The following is an 18,004-nucleotide window of genomic DNA, read 5'->3' as shown; positions in this document are numbered from 1 at the left end:
CTATGTGATAAAGAGGCAGAGATAGGAGTGATGAATCTATAAGCTAGACAATGCCAAGAACTGCTGACAAGCGTTGAAACTAGAAAGGAACAAGGAACTCTTCTCTTTTCCAGGCTTTACAGGGAGTGTGGTGCTGCCGACACCTTGTTTTTTGAGCTTGAACCTTCAGAACCGTGAGAGAATCAGTTTCTGTTATTTCAAGCCAATTAATTTGGGGCACTCTGTTACAGCAGCTGCAGGAAACTAATACACCACTCCTTTCCCTTGGTTCAGGACCACTTATACCTTAAGGCCTGTTCAACCTCCAGCCCCTGCAGCATGCTTTCCCGCTCCTCCCATCACACCGACCTCTATGCTGTCCTTCTCAGAATCCTGATGACACTTGGAGTCTGGCACGATTATGCATAATTTCAGCATGTAATTCCAGTTTGTTTTATGATTTCCTACAGCTTGATTCTTTACTTAAGGTATAAGCCCCTGACCTCCCTGGGCTTCTCACCTACCTAAGGCAGGGCTCAGCATCTAGTTGCTCCTTCCTCACTACTTGCAAAATCTTTCTGGCAGTTATGTAATACAGGTTACATTTGATCTGCTCATCTAGGTCACTTGCAAGGCACTTTTCTGGGGCACCACTATTCTGCTGGGGCTTGAATTCTGATGGGTTCTCTTGGCTCATTATGGAAAACTATAAAATGTACAAAGTTAAAAGTATATATATCAATGTATACACACATACATATCTATGTGTTTATATATATACACACACACACACACACACACACACACATACATACATATATGCATATACACACTCACAAACACCATAAAAACAATTAAAATATAGAAGGTTCAACTTTAAGGAAACCCAAATACACAACTGATTAAATTATAGTGGTGGTAAGAAATAATTTTTTTTATTAATACAAGTGTTTTAAAACATATCTATTACCTTTTTTTCTATTACACCTTGTTTTTCTATTTAAGTAACTAAAAAAGTTGTATTTGTATAACTACAAAATTAGGTACACTCAGAATTATCAAAACTTAGAACAACAAAGATGTAGAACATTTGTACAAAAGGCTTTATACACGAATATGTGCAGTTCTGTGCAGATCTATCTTTGGAAGTTTATGCAAGAAAATGGTATTAGAGCACCAGGGGTCAGCAGGAGGAAAGGGAGATTTTGTACTTTATACTATCTTGTTTTGCTTAATTAAAAACAAACAAACAAACATGTGTGCTTATGAGAAAGGGGAAGAAAAGGGAGGAGGGGAGAAAAGGGGACAGAAAGAAGGTAGTTGAGACTGGCAGACAATTAGAGGACAAAGATGATGAGGTTCTTTATTTATGGGGTACTGGGGATTGAACTCAGGGGTACTTGTCCACTGAGCCATATCCCAGCCTTATTTTTTGTATTTTGTTTTGAGACAGAGTCTCACTGAGTTGCCTAGCACCTCCCTTTTGCTGAGGCTGGCTTTGAACTTGTGATCCTTCTGCCTCAGCATCCTGAGCTGTTGGGATTACAGGTGTGGACCACTGCACCTGGCAAAGATGAGATTCTTAAAAGGATTGATGGTCTAGGGCTGGGTATAGGAAGGCTGCAGCTGAATGAGGGCAGGAAGAAGTATGCAAATGCACACACACACACACACACACAATGCTTATGACTGCTCTGCTTCAAAAAGCTGCATTCTTACTAGACTTTTCATGGGGCAAGATAATGTCATTCCTAAATGTAACCCAAGCTGCCCTGGCAGGATTTGTCTGCTGGTTTAGTCACTCTCTGTCTGGATCCCATTTTCTCTTTATAGGGAGACTGCATCAGTTGGTCACTGTGAGCACTACAGCCAAATTCTTGGGCTCTGTCCCCTATGAGAGCCCTTTCCCAGGCCTTTCTCTTCATGATTGTCCAAAACTATGCCTTTCTTTCTGCAATAGATTGCATAGAGGAGATGAGGGATTGAAAGCATTTTAGAGCTGGAGGGGATATTAAAAATAATGAGATCCAGTTCTCCTAGATCAGATACAACACAGAGAGGGAACTTACCTCAGGACAGGTGCCCTGGAGAATTTACAAGCTAGTTAAATGGCAGAGCTGGTGCTAGGCTCCAGGGCTCCTAAGCCCTACCCAGGACTTTCTCTTTGTAATATCACAGACTTACATCATATGACATACCTCCTGCTATACAGAGTGATGGACAGAACAGGAAACCTTGGTGGAAATATTTATGGAGAAGTGCAATTCAGACAGCAGCAGAACTGAATCATTGACAAGACTCCCTTGAGAAGACCATTAACTTGAACGTGTTGGCCAATTCCATTAAAGGAATAGCTTCTGCGTGCCCCATTTGTCAGTAGTTTGGTTTTTAATACTCTCTGACCTGCACCTGATTCTTCAATGCATTCTTAAAAGGATGCACGATGCCTGACACATAGTAGTCACATCACAAACTTGTGTTGAGTTAATGCACCTTACTGTTTATACAGGACGGACACATCGAGTCCTCACTCTGCTTTTATAACTCAATAGAATTCATCTTGAAGAGGAATCTAGATGAAAAGAAGAGTGGAAGGATAGCGGGAAGACAGGCACAGAGACTGTGTGACCCAGTCCCCTGGTCTGTGTGCAATGACAGAGAAAGGGAACTAGAAGTGACTCCTTGCTCTTTGACTCCAGTGCAGTGACAGCCTCCCCAGATTGCTTGGCATCGCACTATTTAGGAAAAAGAACGTAGCTTTGGGGGAAGTGGGTGGACAGACAACAGGGCTGTGTGTTCTAAGGCAGCTTGTGGCAGAAAAGAACACCAGCTGGGACAAGAAACAGTCCAGGAACCAAGAACGTGTGCATTAAAAAATTGGCAAGCATGAAGTAGGCACATGTTGGAGAAACACAGGGACCCAGATACCCCAGGAGCTTCGAGACAGGGGGGTTGGCCAAATCCCTCACACCTGACTCCAGAGCAGCTGATGCAAACACTCACTCTTTGTCTGAGAGTTTTCAGAGATGGTTATAGTACAAGGTCTCTGTGGGGTGAAGTCATAATGCAAGTTCCTTGGCCTCGAAGACTCAGATACATCATCATTCCCTTGACTCATGGGACTTTTAGAGGAATCCATTATCCTTGCTCCAGAGAAATATAAACAGGAACCCAGTAGACCATGGAAGGAAAGCTTTCTCTCTAGTCATATGCACTCCCTGGGGACTCTTAGAGTCTAAAGAAAGCTTTGGGTTCACCTGGCCTAGCCCTCGTTTTATAAATGAAGATATCAAGGTACAAAGGGAGGATCATGAATTTCCCAGAGTAACAACAACAAAAAAAAGAGGTGGAAATAGTATTCAAAAACTGGGTCTTCATGTTTGAAATTACATGAGTTTCTCAGTCCTGCAGTGACCTCACTGCAGTCTTTGCAGGGCATCTTGGTGTTCAAGGTCAACATGTAAACCCTGGTGACCACCAATGCTGTGCTGTCAAGGAAGTCACCGGGGCCCTCAACAGAATGATAAACCAGCCACAGTGTCCGTGGGCCCTTTGAGCTGCTTTTTCCAAGCCTTCTTCCTTTGCAACTTGGGTCATGGGTCAAAACTTTTATTTCTCCCCAGCAGAGCAGCTTTCCGCTCATGGTTGTGTGGATTCTGTGACTTGAGCCTTTCGCCAGGTCCTGTGAATGATTTGCTCTGAAGCCTGCCAGAGGTAAGCCTGTGAACCCAGCTGACTCATGCTCTGGTACACTCTCTCCTGTGCCGGTGGCCTTTTTCTGATTAGCCCCACTCTCCATCAGAAGATCTGGGAGGAGTTGGCAACAACTTGGCCAAAGTGACCCACTCTTGGGGTAGTCAGTGCTGAGGCTGGGGTGGAGAAGCAGGCAGCACAAGATTCCGCTCGTATCCACTGGGTCACTGGCATTTCCTGGGTATTCCCACCTGCTTCCTATTTGTATGCAACTAATGTGTAGTGAACTCTTCTGTGAAAAGTGTTGTGAGTGCTGCACACACATTGCCTAATTCAGCTCTCTCAGCCTGGGGTACAGATGTTACCTGCATCATGCAAGCTTGGAAGGAGGAGGTGTGCTATTAATACACGGAGCTAGGACTTGGGCTGAGGATGAAATCTGTGCTTTGTATGGCACCACTCTGTCTTGCCAATCCAAGTGCCTTTGGCCTTGTTTTTTTCCCTGATTCCCATAATAATTCTATTTTTCCCCCCTTATTACTAGCTATGACACATTGGCAACGTCCCTTTCCCATGTTACATAACATATTCACATTCTAGATTTCTATTTCCATTCTAGATTTGATTTCTATTTCCATTCTAGATTTCATATTTCCATTCTAGATTTGATTCTTACTTTGGAGGGAGTAAAAGAAAGCCTAAGATTTTGAGAGAAGAAGCAGTAAAAAGCAAAGCCAAGTCTAAACAATCAGACTCCATGGAAACCCAGGGAACATCCAGTCACAGACTTTAAAATATTCAGTCGGGGCTAGTTGGTAAATCATCTCATTGTAGCCTGCGTCACATCAGTTCTATCTCCACCATTTGACAGTTGACAGAGACTTCTGTTCCATATTTGATTCCCACTAGGGGCAGAGTTCTGAATTATAAGGTTAAGGAGTTGAACATTCCAGAACTGACTGGCCAATAGGACTACAGCTTCAGGAAGAAAAGTCATCTGTTTGGAAAATGTTCGTCATGTCAGAGTGACACTTAGAGCTTCCTTATAGCAGTCTACCTCTTATTTCTGGCTATTGGTTGAGGAGTGGGTACTTCTTTCATCTCAGCCCTTGGTTGAGCCTTACATTTCTGCCTTTCACTGTGGTTACTATAAATGAGGCCCTTCCTACTCCTTTGCTGTCTCTGGGTACCACCTGAACCCCCCCCCCAAAGCAGCCTGCCTCATCAGCCCATCTCAGCTCAAGGCGAGAGGTGATGGAACAGAAATCAGAAGGTGGTCCCCAAACGGATGGTCATGTGCTTGGGCTTTGTGCATTGCTCTGAGTATTCATAATAGTGGGGAGGGGACTGCTCCCCATGTGGGTCTCCGGGTCTCTTTGGAAAAACTATGGAGTTAGAAGAGCTAGACTTTGGTAGTCTATCCTGTTTCTCAGAGTCCTCACCAAGGCTGCCCCAGGCCTTCATGGAAAATGGCCATTCCTGAACATTTTACCTCCTCCCATGCCAGTAGTAGAGATGAAAAGGGTAATAGAGAGGAATATACGTGAAGGAGCGTGAAGGCTCTTGGGATATTTACATTTTAGCATTCTCTAACAGGGATGCCAGACTTTTCCTATAAAGGGTCAGGTAGTAAATATTTTTAGGCTTTGTGGGCCACATTGCAAGTACTCAGCTTTGCCCTTGTAGCAAAATGTGGCCATAGATAATATGCAAGTAAATATGTGTGGCTGAATTCCAATAAAACTTTATTTATGAGCACTGAAATTTGAATTTTGTCACGAGCCGTCTGTGAGCTGTGTGTGGACTCTTGTACATAGTAGCTTTGTGAGGGGATAAGTCTAGCATTTGGAACTTTCTGGAGCACCACCCCCATAGGCATTGACAGCCTGATGTAGTCCTCCTCAAGCTCTGCCAAAGATCTCACATAGCACCTGAGATGGCATGACCTGCCGAGATGTCAATCAACCTGCTGACTACTTAGACATCACAAAGCAAGACTCTGCCCTTCAAACCTTATTCCTGCCTTTGATGTACCCCCTTAAATAAACTACCAGAGCCCATCTTTTCTTTGTCTAGTTCCAGAGCCCATGTGGACTAGATGTCTCAGGGGCTTTGCCTTTTGTAAATATATTTCTGAGTTTTTGTGTTTTATTATTCACTAATTACTTGAGACTTTAGAGTTTTAGGGTGGCTTAGATTCTCCTGGGAAGGAAGAAACCCCCCCCCCCAATGAGATGCTGGCCATTGCCCCCAATAGAATTTCATGTAATTTTTACATGTTATAAAATATGTCATCTTTTGCTTTTTTTTAAAAAAAAATGATTTAAAAATTAAAAAAAAAAACCCACACTTAGTTCTCAGGATCTACAAAACAGGTAATGGACTGAATTGGAGCTGTTATTTGCCAATCCCCGCTGACACCAAGAGCAACGGGCACCTGGCTGTCATCTTTAGGAACTATCAAAAAGCCTGTTCGCTTCTGCCTTTCTGGAACATTCTCCCTTCCTGAGCATTTCAGACCTGGTCAAGGAGATCCCACCCGTGACGGGAACTAGAGGTGCTACTATGGCTGTTGTAGCCTTTGTGGAATCTTAACTTCTCCCAGTTCCTTACAGATCTTGTTGAACTTGTGGAATTACTCTTTGGGGGAAAAAAATTACTTTAGCAAATTTAACGTGCCATAGATTGTACTAGCTTTCTACTGTTGCCATGGTTAATTACCACCGATTTAGTGCGTTAACACAAATTTACTATCTCATAATTTTGTAGGTCAGTTGGATGTGTGGGCTGGCTAGGCGGGTTTTTCTGCTTCAGGTTTGACCGACTGAAATCAAGGCATTGGCTGGTTGTGCTCCCCTTGGCAGGCTCTGGCAAGAATGTCCATCCAAGATTATTCTGTTTTTTTTTTTTTTTTTTTTTTTTTAGCAGAATCCAGTTCCTTGTGGTTTAGGGCTGAGGTCCCTGTTTCCTTTCTGGCCATCAACTAGTGTCTGCTTTGAGCTCCCAGAGGCTTCTGGACCCTTCTATGTGGCTCCCTACTTCTCAGAGCCAGCAATGGCCTGTGCAGTCTCTCTCGTGCTTGGATTCTGTCTGCCTTTTGATTCTATCTCTCTGACTCCAGCCAAGAAAGTTCTCTGCTTTTCAGATTTGTGTGATTAAACTATTTAGGAGTCTCCTACTTTAGCTTCACAGCTTTAATTACGTTGGCAACGTCCCTTTCCCATGTTACATAACATCTTCACAGGTTCCAGGGATTGGGGCATGGACATCCTTGGGGACCATTATTCATCCCATCACAGTGCATTTCGGAAACTTAAGCCACAACAGAGACACCTCACTCACTTGTCAAACTGCATCTGCCTTTAATAATGCTTGTAATGTCGGGATTGTTGCCCAATGGCTATAATAATGCTATTGGTATCATGAGGTTACTTACGAGGATTAAACATTATTTAATAATGAAAAACATGTAAAGTGCTTATACCAGGAAATGTACAACAAACACAATCTATTATTTCTATGGTTATACATTATTATTATTATTTTTCAAAATGACTGAAGCTGTCAAGTTGGGCCAATTCCCAAAGGTTTTGAAGTTGGCCTTAGTATATACTTCATAGCAAGGTGAAGAATACGTCTAAATTTTCTATTTACTCCTGTTGACAATTCTGACCCATGGGAGCTCCTTCCACACAGAGGCTGTGACTAGAATAAGGCTGATGTGTAAATGTGTCTCATATAGGACTGTGACAAGTGACATTGGATGCTGAAGGATGGATTTCAAACTTTTTAAAGAATAATTATCAATTCAGGGTTTTAAGGAAAATTATTACTATCCTAGTTTTTGCGTGCCAAGAAAGAGGTTAAAAGTAATTTTCAATATGCATAAAAATTTTCATAGTCCATTGAGGGAAAAGGTTTTATATTCTCTTGTATATCATGGTCATCGTAAGATGAATTATTAGCTTTTACATCTCAATCTGATGTTACATATTCCAACTTTATTGCTTTGATTTAATATTCCATCTTAAGCACATTTCCAATGAGAAATTACAAAAGAATTATTGCTGGGGAGGAGATTTTAAGACTTTCAAAGGGTGAGCATGAAGGAGGTATAAAAATGGGCTTCTGAGGGTTTTTTTTTTTTTTTTGAGAAGCTTATAGAATTTTTAGAGTCTTATTTTTTTTTCTCTCCAGATCTGGTAGATACAGTTTGGAAAGTAGGTCTTTGGACGGAGCTCTTTGATCAGCTTAGTTCCAAGGGATACCCACTTCTTTGATTTTTCTCAAATTCTAGCCAATGACACATCCTGAGACTTCCCTCTATGTTATATTTATATAGCGTTTTATTATTTTTCTATATTATAAATTCTTTAAGAGGAGGAAGAGTATCTTATGCATGTAGAATCCTTCCCAGCACTTAAGTCCTTTGGGTAAAAAGCACTTAATAAGTGGGTAGGTTTTTGGAAGTTGAAAATAGTAGGAAGAGTGATCCCAGATTTCTGTATAAGACAATAGTTATGGTTCATGGTCTAGATTTTTTGCTTACTGACTGAATAAACTTGAGCCTTGGTATTCTGATCATCCAGAAACTGTCATGTTCACATTAACCTGTAGGAGAGATTAAGACGACATACAAGGTGAAGCTCATTACCTGGTCTGAAACAAATTGAGGGAAAAGGTTTTATATTCTCTTGTATATCATGTTACAAAATAACCAAGTTACAAAATACTTAAAAATAACAGCCTTTCTCTGTCTTTGTCTCTGTCTCTGTCTCTCTCTTTCACACACACACACACACACACACACACACACACACACACACACACACCCCTTGCAAAGTATCCCCCCCCCCATTCCCATTGATTCTGGGGGAGTTATCCTACCTTCTTCATAGAGTTTGGGGTTTTAATTTTGTCTTACTTTCAAAGCAAAATTAAAGTATTCTTTGCATCACACAATGTTAGACTTGAAAAACATATTTATGATTGCCTTAAGCTCTCCTCTTAATGTAGAAGCTGAGTTTGGCTTTACTTGGAAGGAGCATCATAAGCCTGGACCTTACTGAGAGTAACACTGGCTACGGTGAGACCTGGGAAATGGAGATTATGCAGATCCTGCAGGAGCTATGGTGGAGGCGATGGTGGAGAAGGAGTGCAGGAGTGCGTTCAAGGGTAGTTGGAATTTACTAGGCCCATTTAGAAATAAGACAGGTCTGATTGGTGTGTAAAGGTGGGAACGTGAAGAGAACCTCTATTTTATAAACCAGGCCCTGTGCCAAGGGCTCTGGTGAGTGTTCATAGTCATCTTGTCATATCTTTGATTCTCAGTCATTTTACAGATAAGGGCACAGTTCATTAGAGTTAAGTCCTTGATCCCTTTGACTATGTATTCCCATGTATTACCTTGTAAAGACTCATGAAGTGGGACAATTCAGTGACCTGAGATAGGAAGGTTAGGCTGAGGCCATTCTGTAAACCCTTGATGTCAGCCTAAGGACACAGGTTCCACTTAGAGGCAAGGGAAACACCTTCCACTTTTGCAGATTGGGAATGAGGGGGATGAGGTTGATGGTGCAGTAAGCAAGGCGCGTTAGGAAGGTTTAACCTGACAGCTGGAAACACCTCAGCTCATCGTTGACATGCCAGGCTTCCACCTTAGTGCTGTCCATCCTAATCTGTTTATTAGGTGGGACCCTTTCTCCAGGGGGTGTGGGAGAAGGCAGTGTCTAAGCCTCCTTTGAGCCACACATGCACCTATTAAGGGCATTGTAATGAGGAGCAGGAGGATTTCCCTCTTGCTGCCGGCAGAGCCCAGAGCAGAGCAGAGCATACTAATGCTTTCTTAGCAACAGCGAACGATTGTGCCCAAGACAGCATTAGAAGCATTCATGCTGAATTTTTCATATCTTCTCCATTCCAGTTTTATCCCCTCAAGTCATATACTAACTTCAGGGCTGGAAGTGTTTTCAGCTCACCACCAATTTCCTTGCTGCTGAGGAACAGAGGTGAGTCACTGACATTATTACATTATGGCCCATAATACATTTAATGTGAAATGGAATTATGTGACTGGACTTGATACCTCGTCTATTGCCTTGAAAATTAACACCTCACCTCCAACTCGGTGTTTTATTTAATGAGTGCTTTACCTCATCATCTGTCTTTCAGCACTTGCTATCTACCCTGTTGTGCAATGCAACAGCTGTCTGCCTAATTAGCATGCGTGCACCTTGGCATGGCCCACTTGCCCTTTTCCCTCTACAGGCCTGTGGAGTTGCTGATCCCCTGGCCCTGCCAAGGTGACTCTGAGAAATATTTTAAGTTGGTAAAAGTTGTTGACAATGTGCCTGTCTTTCTAGTGTCTTAACCCTGGGCTGTCCATGGGTGCCAAACACAAAGTTCCTAGAGGAGATTGCTAAATTCTTGGGACTTTCTTGACTACCTTCTGCTTTATCAAAACGTGAGACTCTTTTCTTCCCCCATTGCCGCAGGGTCTTGTTTTCAGCTAGGAGACCATACGAGGCAACGAATTAGTCCAAAAAATTAAATTGCTCTAATCAATAGGTGAACTAATATACTGACCTTCCAAGCTAACACATGCAGGCACCATCTTGCCATCTCTCCTCCTAGAGAATTTACAGCTGCAAGGAGCTTAACAGACCATTCTGGCCCCAGCTCCAGGGGTTCTGATTCAGTAACTCTGGAGTGAGGTCAAGCAGACATAACTGGACAAAAGTGTCAGTTGGTTCTTGCATGTCATGTCACCTCACATGTCACACGTCCTCTCCTGCAATCATTATGAAGTTCTAAAGCCACACTATTGAATGCAATAGCCACTAGCCACTAGTGACAACCTAAACTTAAGTGAACTAAGATGAGCTAAAGTTAAACATTCAGTTCCTCAGTCATACTGACCACATTCTTTACTTTATTTCCTCAAATATCTTTGTTAATCTTGGATAAAAATAAGATCCAAGGAGAGTCCTTGGGGCTGGAGGTTGGTGGGGGAGAGTCGGTGCCCTTTACAGGTTACAGACCAGGCTCCTGTACTAGCTGTTTTGAGTATTCATTAACCCATGGGCGAGTAGCAACTTTGTCCAACAGCACAGATAAAGAACATTTCTGTCATATAGGATGTCTTTTAGACATAGTTGCTGTGAAGCATAAATCTAATATTGGCTCTTGTCTGTTCTAAGTGAGGAAACAGCACTTTGGGAAGCAGGGCAGGAGGAGAAGGCAGAGAGAGAGATCTTAGATCTTGCTTTCCCCGAGGGGGAAAGTGCCAGTCCGTGGGCATTTCTCTGAACCCTCAGTCTGACTGTGTTTTTAGCAGTTTTTGTGAACACCACTTTATCTTGACACACTAGTTCTAATAAAACGTACATTCTTTTCTTTTTTGGTACCAAGGATTGAACTTGGGGACACTTGACCTCTGAGCCACATCCCCAGCTCTATTTTGTATTTTATTTAGAAAAAGGGTCTCACTGAGTTGCTCAGCATCTTGCGTTTGCCGAGGAGGCTGGCTTTGAACTCACGATCCTCTTGTCTCGGCCTCCTGAGCTGCTGGGATTATAGGCATGTGCTACCATGCCCAGCATAATACTTACATTCTGGTTTCTAGTTTATAAAGTGGCTTCATATCCACTGACTTATGTGATGCCCACAGTAATGATAGGAGCTAGGTAGGAAAGGTACTATTATTCCCATTTAAGAGTGTGAGAACATGAGTACGCATAGCATACCTGCTACGGAAATAACCAAGCAGCCACAAAAGGGGCATATTAGAGGCAGACCTGTTGATTTGGAGGGATTTCCCCATGAAGGTAATGATTGAGAAAAGCAGTTGTGGGATCTGGGTGACTGTGAGTAACTGAGGGGGCACAGGGGGTGGAATGGGAAGAATGAAGCTCAGCAAAAAAGGAGAAAAAAGACTGTTAACATGTCTGCATTTATAAAAATCATGTGTGCTTAATTTAGTAAGAGAGAAGCTCAGACTAGTTGGAGTAGTTTGCTGACCTGCCCAGGTCATGAGTGATGGGGTTGGAACCCAAAGCTAGATCCTCTGACTCCAGACTTGAGTCAGCATAGTTCAATCTGGAGCCATGCTACCAGCATCTGTGATTCTGTCACTTACTGCCTGTGCAGCTGTGGCCTGATGTCCTCATCCCTAGAATTGGAAGAATGATAGTTGTTGGAAGGGTTAAATGAGTTAATATATCCAGGATACTTGATCCAGGGAACGTCACAGAGCAGGTTCTATGTAGGTGTGACGGGGTGTTTTTCTTCTGTGTCACTCAGTTGCATGAAACAGATCAAGGTGTGAATATTGCTCCTACTGTTTTAATTTTTGCCTCTTCTCTTTGAGGAGAAGGCAGTTGTGAAATCTGACCAAAGGACTTAATTCGATATAAAAGAAATAGTGTGTCTCTGCTAGGCGACTGAAAAAGCAAAAGAAATCAGCATGAAATGACACTTTGGGGAATCTAAGTGAAATAAAGATAAGCATAGAAACCACTTTATGTACAAATATGTTTATTGCTGCATTTTCATAATAGCAAAAGATTGGGGGCCATTTAAATGTCTTACTGTGGGGGATTAGTTAAGATAACTTTTAAATATCTTGTTGATGGAACATCGTAAACTTGCTCAGTTGCTTAAGAAAGTAGGCAATAGCTTGTTAAGTACCCTAGCTATAATGTTATGTGAAAATATATAATTTAATGTTACACACATATTATGATTATATTAAAATAAACTCCTTACATGGAGGAAGGCTAGAATGACATAAACACTTTTATAATGAAGAGAAAAGATCAGACACAATTTTACATCAAGAAATTAGAGACTGATTTGAGGCAAAGCCTTGCTTGTCTCGGGCTGTTTAATATTAGCAGTTCTGTAGTCTCCAGGCCTCCTTGATATATGTCAGTCATCACTTCGGGGTGAAAAGAGAGGTTGGAAGCAGGGTGTTGGGCTGTGTGTCTTTTTCATGAGCTGATAGGTCATCAGTATGCGCATGTGCAAAGAGACACTTATCTGTTTAAAGGAAGTTGTTCTTAGATTTGTGGAGGCATTTAGTATATTCAGAATGGAATCATCATCATCATTAATTCTGAAACATTTATATCTCTCCAAAAGCAACCCTGTACCCATTCACAGTCCCATTATCCTTTTTCTCTTAGCTTCTGATAACCATTATTCTATTTTCCATCTTTAAGGATTTCCCTGTGGTGGACATTTCAAATTCATGGAGTTATACAATTTGTGGCTGCATGTATCTGGCTCATTCATACTGAAGCACTTATCTAATTCATTCCTTTTTTAGCCAAATAACATTCCATTGCAGGCCAGAGTTTTCTCAACTCTGTTAGTAGTTAGTAGTTAGCATAATACTGGGACATAGAAAGCATGCATGCCATTTCTTGAGTAATAGTTGATTCTTCTTTAAATATTCCTGTCTTTAGGTAGCCACAATTATTTAAATTTTCTCTTTAAAACCAGCATCCTCATTTTCTTCTCTGTATCAGTGTTAAGTATCCCCAACTCAAATGAACCAGATCACTTCCAGTCTCTCATTCTAATTTGTTCTGTGTTCCTGGACAAGATTTAGCTTCTTAAATAATGACCTCACATAGCCTCTTGTACAAAAACCTGGAGTGGCTTCCTATTGTCTAGAATTCATTCAGCCATTCATTCAACATCTGCAGCGTGGATGTCTGTTGCATTCTACAAACTGGGTTAGGTGCTAGCACTGAGCTCTGAACCACCTAAATATAGTTCCTGTTGTCATGAAACTTAAAAGTTGTTAGATAAGTAATCACATGAGTAAGTAAAAAATTATGAATTTTGGAATTTACAGGCAGGAAAAAGTAAGATCATATTTAACTTGGGAGAGTAGGGAAGTCTCTCTTGGTGAGGAGACATTTAGAACTTACCCTGAAGGACGAGAAGACACTAGCTAGGGGAAGGAGGGAGGAATATGGGAATAGCATGTGAAGAGTCCATGGCAGGAATGTGGTTGGTAATTTCCATGAAAGGGAAAAAAAGCCCATCCAGCTGGGGCATCATGAGTACAGACATGGGTTACGTGAATTTTGGCAGATAAATCAGTCAGGAACCAGATCATATATCATCTTGTGGGTTTTGTTATGGCTTTTGGATTTTATCTCAAGTGCAATAGAAGACCACCAATGTGTTTTAAGCAGAGAAATGTTAAAATTCAATATATGTTAATCAAAATCATTTTAGAATGGGCAGAGAGGGGAAATCAGGTAGGAGAGTTTTTAGTAGTCCAGGGGAGTGCTGATAGTGGGCACCCTAAGTGGGAGGCAGTGCAGAGGGATGGTCTCAAGTGGAATCAATGTTGCAGGATGTGGTCATTAGTTGGATAGGCACACTGAAGGAATGCAGTGGTCAAGGACGACTCCCAGTTTTCTGGCATAAGTCACTGAATGGATGAAAGGGCCATATAATGATGTGGGAAAGGATAGAAGAGTATTTGATTCAGGGCTTGAGGCTGGGAGGATCAAGAAGTCAATTTTAGACTCTGAAATGCTCGTGAGGCATGCAAGTGGAGCGAGGCAGTTGGCTATTCCTATCTAAAGCCCAGAAGCAAGGGCTTGGCTGGAGATGAGTTCTTGAGCATCTCTGACACAGACGGGAAGGGCTGTAAACTGAGGTTGCCAAATCAGAAATGACGAGAGAGGAGTGAAGAGAGCCCAGGTCCAGCCCTGATTAACTCTCGTAATGTTCAGATAGGGGAGGAGAGGCAGCCAAACAGATTGAGTGGGAGCATCCAGAAAAGCAAAGGGAAACCAGGAACATGAGATTGAATCATGAAGCCATGAGAAGACTGTCTTTCAAAAAGGAGGGTGCAGCTGTGTTGAGTGGTGCTGAGAGGGCTGGTGACCTTGTGTCTGTCATGTGAGTGTGGTTGTGCCTGATCATAGCAGGTGTCATGCAAGGGCAGTAGATGCTAGATTGGAGTAAGCTGAAGAATAAAGGCAAAATGAGGAGCTGGGGTCAGGGACTGGAGAACCTTGTTTTATATAGTGGAACCATCCAGGGGAGTAGGGAAGGAGGGCGATTATTGGGTCAAGGAAGGTTTTCAGTTTTTCTTTCTGCCTTATTTGTTTTTATTTTAAGATGGGGGAGAACAGAGTTTGTTTGGATGCAGATGAGAAGTGCAGAAGGTTGAAGATCCCTGAAGGACTGAGAGGAGATAATGATAGGAGCAGTTCCCAAGGAGGCAGTCACTCAGAGATGGGCTTTGGTGGTGGGAGGATTGTGACAGAAGGAGGCAAGGAGAAATGGGCAGAAGTACAGGTGGGTTGGGGGACTTGGTGGTGAGTAGTGCAGGCATTTCCTTCTAGTGGACTTCTGGTTTCCTTGTGAAGTGAGGAATGAGTGTTTCTGAAAGTGAAGAATGGGGGAAATTCGTCAGGATTATGAGAGGTGTGAAGAAGACATGAAAATGGCCATTGTGAGGATGGGAGATAAAATCCCCTTTAGAGAGAATAAGAAAGCAAAACAAAACTAAACTCCTTTGCTCAGCATTCACTTGTACAGATGCTCCAATAAGAAAGCATCTAAGACGAAGAAGCATGTGTTCTGTTCTCTAGTCTCTCACTGAGAACACAGCCACCAATCATGCACATCATTTAATTAAAGCTGGAACAGAAGAATGCAGAATGGACAGAGGTCGACAGGAGATGTGTCTAAACCAGCCTGCGCCCTGGGAGTTGGAGGGTTTCCTGGTGGAGAAGGCATCTGAGTGAGTTGGAGCCAGAACAATAGAAGCCACAGGCAAAAAGCCCTGGAGGGAAAAAAAATCAGGGTGAGTGGGCATGAGAACCAATAGGGCTCATCAGGGGTGGAGGCTAATGGGAAGGTGGGTGGGTAGCATTAAGTGATGGGGCTTGGTGTTGGACAGAGAGCAGACCAGGGAGGCCGTGAATATGTTAAAGAGCTTGGATTGCGTTCTGTAGGTGTTGGTGTGTGTAGGGCAGTGTGTAGGGCAGCAGCTGGATTTGATCTCTTCTTGAGAGACTGCTCTGGCTCTTAGGGGGAGAGGTTTGAAGAAGTGAAGGTACATCTGGAAGGGGAGGTCAGTTATCAAGCTAACTGGATGAGAGTCCAGAAGGGAAGTGGGATCAGATGGAACATCTAGATGGCTCTGACACCTTAGTCAAAATTCAAGCAGAAAGTTCTTATTTGAATTTGTTTCCTGGTGCCAAACATGGGAAGAGAGAATAAAGGTCACCAGCCGTCTCAGCACCACTCAACTCCCTTTTCAGCTTCCCCAGTGGAAGACACAGCCTTCACTCCAATATACCTGCAGTAGGGAAGTCCACCCAGACAGGACGTTCTTGTTATTGCTGAGCAGACAAAATAACGACAGACCAGCATTTCGTTTTTCATTCTATAACTTCCTTTTCACCCACCCGAATGCTATGAAGATTTCCTCATATTAGTAAGCACAGATTTACCTTCTTACTTTAAACAGCTCCATGATTAAACTCTTAATAATCCTGCTTCAGAATTTGTTTTGTCTGGATCTTTTGGATCCATGCAAAACAGGTCTAATCCATCGAGGAGTTTCTAAGCATTGTTGTCTCCAGGAGCAAACAATGGTTTTATGTGATTTCCTAGATTTAGGCCAAGGACATGGTGATTTCTAATGACTCCAGAATTATTTATAGTTTATCTCATCATATTTTTTCTGAGTTTGTCAGCCAGACAGCAGAAACATCTGAGCTCTGTAGTTTCTTCCCATTCTGAGGCATTGTGGGATCAAATCATAAATGCTTTCATTTTAGGCAATAGAAATATCATTATATTCTTGGGCTGGGGATGTGGCTCAAGCGGTAACGCGCTCACCTGGCATGCATGGGGTGCTGGGTTCGATCCTCTGCACCACATAAAATAAAGATGTTGTGTCCACTGAAAACTGAAAAATAAATATTAAAAAATTTTCTCTCTCTTTCTTTTAAAAAAGAGAAATATTATTGTACACTAAATATTTTTTTCAAAGGTTAAACACCAAAGAAACCATCTCTGTCAACCACTTGTTATATACCAAGGACTGCAGAAGCAGCTACTCCTTCTGTTGTCTTGCTCCATTGAGAGGGGCCGATGGCAGAGTAGAAGGGTCTTCCCTGGTTTGACCTACATTTTTTCATTAGGTGAGTGGCATTGGTTTCAGTGAATATGTTACTTTGGCAATTTCCTGTAGGGCTCAGCCGTAATGAAATGCAAAGTCAGGCAATGTTGCTGGGGAGAACCAGGCAAGAGTTCAGGTATGTCCAGTCAACACAGGTTAAAGACTAGGGGTCAGGAATCCAGGTGTCAAAGATGAAGTATGCTGAGTAATACATAGTTACAAAAGGTAACAGGCAGCAACAAGAGGTGCAGACATGAAGGCAGGTCAGTTCAATGAGCTGGACCCTGTGCAGATGCCTGGGGGAGGTTAAGTAAGTTAAGGCCACGCATTTAGAAAATGAAGGAAGTTCCCCAAGCCAGTTCCTCAGTTTGAAGATTGAAAGGCAAGTTAGAGCAGGCTTTCAAATGAATCATTGTTCTTTCTTCCCACCCATGGGTGAAAGGCAAGTTTGCCATTTCTGTCTGGTCTGTGTTCTGGGTCTTATGGCAAAGTGGTATTCCCAGGTCCTCTGATCTCTCTTCCTGAGCATGCCTAGCTACCCCAGACACTTGAAGCTGGCCTGCAATATACACCTTCTATATGGCCTTCATTGAGGTTCACCGTGTTGCTCCCATAAAACTATAACCAAAATAGAAGTGGGGCTTGGATGAGATGTTGATGCCACCTTTCTAGCAGAAATCATTATCTGCTTCTCTGGGGCCTGTGCTTTATATTCAGGATTTCCCTCAGAACAAAGGCTGACCCTGGGAAAATTCTGAAATGCATGAATTTACCAATGGGTACTCAGTGGTCAGCAAGCAGCCTCGATTCCTTCAACATACCCTATTCCTCACCTTGTACCCCCCCACAGGAAGACAGCAGTTGCACAAAGTCACTCGGGAACATTTAGTGACTTACGTATCATCGCTTCAAGCAATATCTATGTATTTATTTTTCTAAAGAGGAGTTGAGTCAGAGATAATATGCTTAATTCCTTAAGACGTTGGGTTCTGGAGTCAAATTCATCTGCTGCTTTGAATCTGTGTAACCTTGGACAAGTCTTCTCTGTAAGCACAGATTTGCTGATCTGAATAATAGAAAAAGGTAACTCTTCCCCCCGTGCCCCCCCCACCCCTAGAGGGAAAATTTAGGATTAATGCCCAACTTTTAGTCCAGGACCAGTTTCTG

The sequence above is a fragment of the Ictidomys tridecemlineatus genome, chromosome 13 (assembly GCF_052094955.1).
Source record: "Ictidomys tridecemlineatus isolate mIctTri1 chromosome 13, mIctTri1.hap1, whole genome shotgun sequence".
Lineage (NCBI taxonomy): Eukaryota > Metazoa > Chordata > Mammalia > Rodentia > Sciuridae > Ictidomys > Ictidomys tridecemlineatus.
This window is presented reverse-complemented; position numbering follows the sequence as displayed.